Consider the following 9,195-nt stretch of genomic DNA (forward strand, 5'->3'; position numbering starts at 1 on the left):
CCACTATCATCTATCAAAGGCACTCAGGGAGCACACATATACAGAAACACTTATGCCATATCAGAAATGTGAAATAAGATGAAGCCCATGCCCATTGCTCTTGTGCCAAACCTGTTATTTATATTATCAGTTTCTCCTTGGCTGACAAAATGGCCACCCTCTCTGTCTATGTCATAACATCTACCATGCTTCCATTTGTGGGGAATTTCAAAGGCATCCAGCCACATGGTAGGATAGGTAAATCATAAGAATTAATCCAGTCTTAAATAAAGCGTGATAGGTAAAATGTGGACTCAAAAGTAGAAGGATGACAGCCATTTTAGGGACACATAGGGTCACAGATTATAGCTTTAGGGGAGCCACAGCACTGTTATTAATAGAAGCATAGAAGCAAGAGGGTACTAAGCATGCTGTAATTTTCACACTTGGTTGAAATAACGATCTAAACACTTCAGATAACTTGAAGCTAACTATTAAAATGAGCCCGTTCTTTGTTGTTGGCATAGAATGTCCCTGTGCAGCATTTATAATTAGATCATAATATCACCACAATTTCATTCCAATTTGCTATTTACGCCCTGGCCAATGACGGATTTATCAAATATTTCCCTGGTATGTTCAGACCAGAATAGGGCAAAACTGCTTTCACCTGAGGAAATGATTATCTTTATCAAGCGTAAATCTCTTCGCCCATGAACAACTTCTTCCCCATTGCACTTAATTGCGGCACTCTTTTTGTGTACACTTGAATAGTCCCGGCCATCCTTGGACATTACTTGGCATTCGTGTTACTTGGAATAGACAGGCATAGCAATTTTGCACTGCTGCACCATGGGAATTGTTGCAGAGTTAAGTATGAGCTCTGAATTTGCATGCTACATTTGTCCACATGACTTCTTGCCCCAGGATAGCTAAGACTGCTCACACATGGACAGGGAAAGAAAGAAAGGGAAAAGCACGCATGATTGAACTGGCCCTGAGAGGAAAGTTGTCAGCCTGGCTCTTTCCACTAGTGTTGGCATTTGAAGGGCTGGATCATGACTCAGCATACAGGATGTAAGGCTTGGTGTGCTAGAATGAATCAGCCTGTAGCTGGAAACAGGGGCGTGGGTTGGGAGATGATGGGGAATTATTTGTGCAATTTCTAAATGCAGAATGAAGTTCTATTTAAAAACATTTTTCTTAAAGAAATGAAAACCAGGCTGTTCTATGTAGCAATTATTTAACCATTTAGAAGATTTTTAAGGATAACATTTCCATTCATGCAGTAAATAGGGTTTAGGGCAGGAATCTGGAACAATTGCTTTTTATAAGAGAAGGCAATGTATGGAGACAATGTTCTGTTATTTAGCTGTAAGTCTGGCAGCTCTAGTACTAATCCAGTACTTACAGTTTTGCAGCTCCGGTACTTAAAGTTCACATGCCAGACTCTGAATGTGGGTTGAATTCTCCTTAACATAAATATGCAAAGAACTGAAGCACAAATGGTCCTTAACAAAACAAAACAAAAAACCCTAGTCAATAAAAAAAAATTATTTTAAAAAGTACAGATTTTGTTTTATTTTTTGCAATAACGTAATTATAATATCTGCAAATGTTTCAGTAATCAATTCTTAACAGGCCAAATCCTTTGCAGCATATTTCAAAAATATGCAGCACAGGATCTGGCCTATTAAGGATTTATTAAAATACTTCTGAAATATACTGCATAGGATTTGGCCTAGTAAGGCTTTATTATTTGCCTTTTTGTATATATGACAATTGTTTTATTGTAATAGAGAATCCTGTATTTTTAATGCATTTTCCCCTCAACTCTGATTTTGGTTGCTGAGTTTTCCTCAAGCCTACAGATCTGTTGCAGCCCTATGAAGAAAGTATAAAACACGATGGTAATTTTTACACCTATCTTGCATAGTTAACAATGGCTTCATTAGAGAGCAAGATGAACTCTGGTCCTGCCCCAAGCCTATAGATATGAGCCTTTTTACACCTGTTTGCGCGTTTCAAAGAGACCTTTGTCTCCCTATGGATCCTTCCCTCCCACAGCATGTGGCAAATGTTGAGCCTTGCTGTTTCAATAAGCCACCAGCTGCCAATGTGTCTGCTTCCTTCTATCACAGACATGTGAGTTATGTCACTGCACAAGTACAGAAGAGGACTGGCATGTGTTAAGTAACAGTTGCAGGCTAACATAGTCAACAGCAGACATAAAAAGAAACATTGAAGACCCTGATGAAATCTTAATTGCAACATGACAGATTTTGACAGGATCTTCACTTTCAGGGGTTAATACAAAATACAAACACACGGCTAAATATTGCTTCTATGACCAGCAAGGAGGAAATTCCATCCATCGAAGGGTTCCTTTTTCTAACCTGGAGCCCTCAGCCTAATCCAGGCATGGCCAAACTTGGCCCTCTAGCTGTTTGGGGACTACAGTTCCCATCATCCCTGACCACTGGTCCTGTTAGCTAGGGGTGATGGGAGTTATAGTCCCCAAACAGCTGGAGGGCCAAGTTTCGCCATGACTGTGTTGTGGCATGGAGGGAGGAAATAGGGGGGAAAGGGAGGTGACAGAAAGAGAGAGAAAAGAAGCAGTTGTGTCACTCCCAGTATGGGCTCTGGCTCCCCACTACTGGCATAAGACCCGCCAAAAGATTTTCCTCAAGGGTATACAGCCTTCAGTGAAAAAGAAGATTGATCGTATCTGAAACAGACTATGTAAAAAGAAATTTAGAGACAAATTCCAAATAGCTGCATTGTTTGTTTATACCAGTGTGGTGGGAGAAAAAAACACCCCACCCCTGTATGGTTCTAGAGATGTTTACTCATTATTTGACATGAGCTTCTTGTCAGCAGTGTGCTAGATGTATCTGATACATATATATGGAATTGAGCATTCAGTGTGATGGGTCTTCGGCTGCTTCATAATAATAGTAAGCCAAAGTGTAAGAAAGAACAAAAAGTAATGGGAATACAAAATACCATCCGACAATACATACTCTGTACATTTAGCAGAGTACATAAACCAAGCAATTTATGCTAGACATGAATGCAGTGCATTGCTGAATGGGAGATGGTGACTTTTTAGCATGAGAGAGTCATAATGCTCTTTATTCAGCTCATGAACAGGACAGTCACATAGCTATGCAATGATGCGGAAATATTGGTTCCCCTGACAGCAACTGCATTCTGAAATATTTCCTTTGAGGTAAAGCAATCCTGAGGTCCAAGATGGAATGTCGACAGTCTGGGTTAGGGGTCTGTTCCCCCTTTGGCTGCATTTATGAAGAATATGTTTTAAAGATCATTGTAATCTACACATGGATCCCTTTCCTGCCTGTGTAGATTGAATGCTGACCACCCTTTGCACATAGACTCTGCAGAGACCCCTTGAATCACATGGGACTCCATTGAGTCCTGCTAGTAGTGTATATGTTGTACAGCTAGTCAACACACATCATGGTGTGGTTAGGACACCAGACCAACAAATCCTACAGTCGGCCTTCAGCGAAGCAGGGGTGACGGTGAAAGAAGAGGTCAGAAACCTTTGTTAGAAACTATTTAGAGACTCGCATTGGGTTTACACAAGTGAATGCCATGGAGAATACCGTGAAGTGCTGTCTGAAATCTCCATTCCTCTATTCTGGTCACTGAGATATAAAAAGAGATGAAATCACTAGGAAAAGTACTGTGGCGCAGGGATGGATGCTCACTTTCCATAGTCAGGCAACATTACCCTTGAGTTGCCAAAGTCTATTAAGGAAAGCAAAAACACTGTCACCTTGACATTAGGGGATGCTTCTGAACAAAGATAAATGAATAGGGGATTAACGATTGTTTTAATTGTATGATATACATTCTTTTTCCTTTTTAAAGAAAAGGCCGGCTTGAATATTTGGACTAAATAAATCACTGCTGGCTGCATTTCAGGGTTGGACTAGATGACCCTCAGAAACCCTGCAGTTCTATGGTTCTGTGATTCTATGATTCTACTGTCTATGCAGGACTGAGACGTCTTTTGCAACTTTCAGGTGTGAAGCCTTGTTATACAGTCCAGTAAACTTAATGCCGAGAGCCTCCTGCTGTAAACTTTATTTATTTCTAATGTAAGTTTCTATTGCTTTTCAATAACAAACATAAAACAAATAGTATATAACAGGAAAATATTATACAATACAGAGTAAAAATATGTGTGTGGCAAAGAAATATGTACATAAAGCAAAGCAGTTGATCTTTATAAGCTTTTTGAAACCAAATAACTTGATACACTGTAGGAGTGGGGTGGGGTGGTTGTGTTCAAATTTATTTGTATAGGAAATAAAGGAAAACCAAATTGGAAAAAGTCATACTTTGTCCTCTGTCTTCTTTTAGTTTCTTTTCCAATATGGCTATTTGCCATACTGGAAGTCATGAAGTTAAGATTATTCAAACTATTTTTTTTCAAAATAGTGGCCAAAAAAGATAGTGATTAGTTCCTGATTTTAATATTAGGGTCCTCATTTGAAAAAAGGTCATGTAGGCTGCATTTAGGTTTCTTCACTGTTCTATCCTAAAGGCTTTGGCAGTGCTGCCTGGCAGTGGGGCCTGGTGGAGCCTAGACCTGGTGGGAAGCCTTAAGGCTCTCCCAAGCTCAACACAGAAAACCACATCCATGGACTACACAGATCGTATTAGCACTGCATTGGACCTCATCAGCCATGACATTAAAGTGGAACATTTTATCCTCAAAGTGAGAGCTCTACCCTTAGATTTAGGCCATACTACAGTGGTGGAACACATGCTTCATACAAACAGGATCCCAAGCTCAAAAGCAGGCTAGTTGGCGATAAACACTGATTCTACTAAAATTTTGCAGAATTGAGCCAGCAGTTTGAGGAGAAACATTTCAGTGAATTTAGCAGCCCTACCTAATTGAGAAACATCCTGGGGAATTGAGCAGCCCTACTGAATTATAGCAATGATCGAAGTGGTTTTGTCACTCACACACAAGAAAAAAAGAGGGAAAGTCGGAGAGAACATGTTGAGTTAGGTGAACAATTTCTACTTGCTTCTTGTCATTTCAAGGCAGGCCTTGGACCAGTGATATTTGGCAGTAAAGCAGATGCAGACCCCTTGGGTTTGGCCGTGGCTAATTGGCATGCAAATATAAATCAGGATTAAATAAAATTGATTAAATGAATCCCAGTCGCAATGCATTGTAACTTAGGCTGCTCTGTGCAGTAAAATGAAGGAATAGAATGCTGTGGTTGAAGAACAGACTGCGGTACTTCAGCTTCTAGGTAGGAGATTACATTTTTAAATGTTTCTCTAAATCAATTACTCCCTTTAAATAGTAAGCAAGCAAAGGGCTACACTAGAACACTTCTCCCTCATATGCTAGTTTTCTATCTGTAGGGAATTTTTTTAAAACTTGGGAAAGCTTTCAAAAGAGGTATCCTCAATCTACCATTTGAAGAGATACTGTCTGTTCCGCCATCTCAGTCTGATGCATGTGGTAACATCAGAAAATATGTATTAATGTCACCTGGAGTCCTCATCATTCCTTTTCTTTCCAATATTTAGGCTATGAGTGATGCTGTTTATGCAGCCAAATTGCCGCTGCCACCACCCCAAGCAGCAGAGTGAGTCTTTAGAATCATTTAAACCAAGCAAAAACCTTGCTCTCCCTCCCTCTGTAGCCTGAGGTAAAGTTATTCAAAGGGAGTTCTCCAGAACCACATAACATAAATGTTTTAAAAGTAATTCATAGGCAAAACATTAAAGGTAAGGACTGAGGAGTCAGATCAGAAATGACATCTGGATATGAGCAGGGTTCCTCGGGCTATGCAGAGGGGAAGACACGGGTTGGGTTTGATATCTTTCCCAGCAAACGAACAAGGCATCCTAGTTCAAAGAACTGTTTAATCTGTCCCTGTGTTCCCAGAGCCTGGCTTATATATGACCTCTCCCTCCCACCACAGAATACTTTTCTTCCCCCTCATGCAAAACTCGATTTGCTTCAGCCACATGAATCACTGTGTGTAGTGCTAATTATTAGCAGTGATCCGTGTGTTATGATAACATCTGAGAGTCCCAAAACGCAATGTGGACTTAATAAAAAGGCAGAATATATGTGGAGGATATTTAGTTCAAAGAACTGAAGGCTAGTAGAGCCCTACCCAGGGAAACTAACCGGAAGGGGATGTAACTGGCAATGAAGACCAGGATTGTGGAATTCTGCTCCAGCAATTTGTTCTCTTGTTCATCCATGCGTCCTAGGCTGGATGCAACATCTTTCTTTAATAGACTCTTGACTGCAGCACCCAGCTGAAACTGGGATTTAATTTTGGTGCAATCTTTCTCTGGGCTCATCCACACTTCCTCTTGTCCTGTGCCTTATATGCATGGATCTGGGCAGTTTTCTCTTTGTCCCACCACTTTCTCTGAGAAAATGAACTCTTTATTGCTGAATTGGAGACAGGGCTGGCCCACCCATGTGGCAAGGTGAGGCAACAACCTCAGGTGGCAGGACCCAGAGGAGCAGCAAATCCCAGTGTAGATCTTTATTTCCCCCCCCCCACACACACACACACCCATTTATTCCTGATGTAGCACTTCACTCACCCCTTCTTCCCTGATGGGGAGTGGGCACACCATTTTGTGGTTCGCCTCAGGCGCCAAAATGTCTTGGACCGGCCCTGATCAGAGCAAATATCAATCTGCAAATATCAAACTCAGCTGATGTTTGCTCCGATTCAACATTAAGGAGTGGATTTTCTGGGGAGGAAGTGGCGGTACAAGCAGTAGTGTGGATGAGCTCTCTGTCTCTCTCAATACTTGCGATACACCAGGATTATATATCTATAGTCCTACCTTTCTATCATCACAACAGCAGCAACAAAATCTCAGGCCAAAATTCCAATTGAAGTCACTCCATTAAATCTGGATACTTTTGCTTCTCAGAATTTTTATGTAGTATTCTGTTACTAATTATTGGACTAAGAGCCCTCACCTATTTGAAATGTGTTCACTGGAGACTGAGAAGGACTAAGAAATATCCACGCCATACATTTGAAGCACATGGTTTCCTCCAAATAAGCATGGGAGCTGTAGATTATCCTCATGGAGCTACAATTCCCAGGATTCTATGAGGGAAGCAATGTGCTTTAATGTTGCAGATGCATCCTTATATTGTTTTGCATTCTTCAAACTACCTCTAAAAACCATTTTACTATCCTGTTGTAGGATCAGTCAAAGTTGTGAAGAAGTATGATTTTTTCCCCATCCTTTCAATGTGTGTTTATGGGTGAAATGGATATGCTAATTCACTTTAGTGACAGAAAGTGCAGCATTTAGAGGGCGCTAATTCAACTACATGAGTGTGATAATGTGAAGTCTGGTTTTTGTTTTTACTTTGGATTTGTTTGTTAAAGGTAGGTTTTGAGCACCACCAAACTTGTGGGCAGTATCCACCATTTGCAGCCACCTGGAATGCACAGAATGTTCTTGAAAGCCATGCCTGGCTGGAAGAGTGGTAGGGAGGACAAGTATCAGGATTCAAGTTTGCAATGACTCCTGAATTTGGAATCTGAGGGGTGTCAGGCAGATTCAATCTGCATGCCAGCACCAGCTCTGTCCAAAGAAGAAAAGTTCAGGGTAACCAGCAAGACGAGCAGAGAAGACTCTTGAAAGGCAATGGGCCACAGCAAGTCATCTGACAAGGCCTGACCCTTATAAAAGCATGCAGATCACACTTGCTGTCTGGTGTAAGCTGCTGCTTTCATTCAACTTGCTACTACACACTACACTTCTGTGGCTGCGGCAAGGAAGGGAAGTTCTGGGAGATGCCAACTGTGAAACTGAGCAAGAACCTTCATTCTGACTGTGCTATTTTAATCAAGCCTATCCATCCATCTGCCTAACATGGTACCAGCAACTTTCAGCAGTTATTACATTAACCAGCTCTGAGCTGCATCAGATGCTTCGCTTTTCCCCCAAAGGCAAGCTGTTCTAGGTAACAATGACAGTCTATTTCTTCTCCAAACCTTTATTAGGCATTACAAATAAAGGCCATCATAAAATACCCATATATAAAATTTTAAAATATATACAAATAAACAGCCATGTAAAAATATGTAATAGCGAGGATTTTCATTGGTGTTTCTTCCCGCTAAATAGTGTCATTCACCACTCTAAGAGATACTATTGATAAAAACTCAGCCACCCTTGCAGTTACTTCTGGGTTAATGTAAGACAGATAGACTCATATATTTTCATTGTGCCGTAATCTTAGACTACCCAGAAAAGGTGATGGCATGTGTTTGCGTAGCTGGATATACAATGGACAGTAGAGGAGAATATGTTTTACTGTGTCCAGCACATTCAAAAAACATCTGCAATGTCTATCGTTTCTGGGGATGTTTAAATATCTGCCCTTGGCAAAAGCTATGGGGTAACATAAAGGCCCTGCATTGGACTGGAATTATTCATTTTGCAATTTAAGTGACCTTGTTATCTGTTGGATTTAAACCATAAAACTTGGGGGAGCAAATTTTATTTACAGCTGACTCGATGTTTCGTTTTTCCATGTCCCTTAATCTGATTCGAATATTACGATAAATATATTGCTCACTTGAATTATAGAAGAGTTCCAGGTAACAATGACAGTCAGTGGGGGACCTGGGGGTCATTATGTTTGACCATAATGCCCATGTCTTTCTGTTATTTCATACACATGAGCTGTGCACATGTTAAGAAGCTGTGGCAAATGCCAACTACATGCGAGCACATGTATATGGCGATCTGCATGCAGTGTTCATTTTGTCACAAAGATCAGTGCTTCTCAAGCTGTCTGATGTCGTAGACTGGCAATGCCCCCCCCCAAAAAAAAATGTGCCAGGGACAAGTACCATATTTGGTCCCTGAAGTGTCCCACCCAACTTGGGCTGTGGTGCAGTCGCCATAGACCAGCAGCCAATGGCTCACAGACTGGCAACAGTCCATGGTCAACCACTTTGAGTAGCACTGACTTAGACAGAGCAGTGTCCTTTGTAGGAAATGCAAAATATTATAAGCAGCCCACAGTCACAGGTTTTTCCCTATCAATGTCACAAGTGTTTTTCTTCCTTCTCCTTGTCGCCATTTGACCCCCTCCAAGCCCAGTTGCGTCAGCTGTTGGCTGCACATAACAGATGCTTGTCAAGAATTTCCAAG

The 9,195-nt window shown here is 41.0% G+C and overlaps 1 long non-coding RNA gene across 1 annotated transcript in view; it reads left to right on the forward strand.

Annotated features, from left to right (window-relative positions):
* LOC308479482 overlaps positions 1-9,195 on the forward strand; it is a 418,695-nt gene that overhangs the window by 372,185 nt on the left and 37,315 nt on the right. The gene's annotated exons all lie outside the window — the stretch shown is intronic.

The sequence above is a fragment of the Podarcis pityusensis genome, assembly GCF_964106645.2.
Source record: "Podarcis pityusensis genome assembly, chromosome: 6".
NCBI lineage: Eukaryota > Metazoa > Chordata > Lepidosauria > Squamata > Lacertidae > Podarcis > Podarcis pityusensis.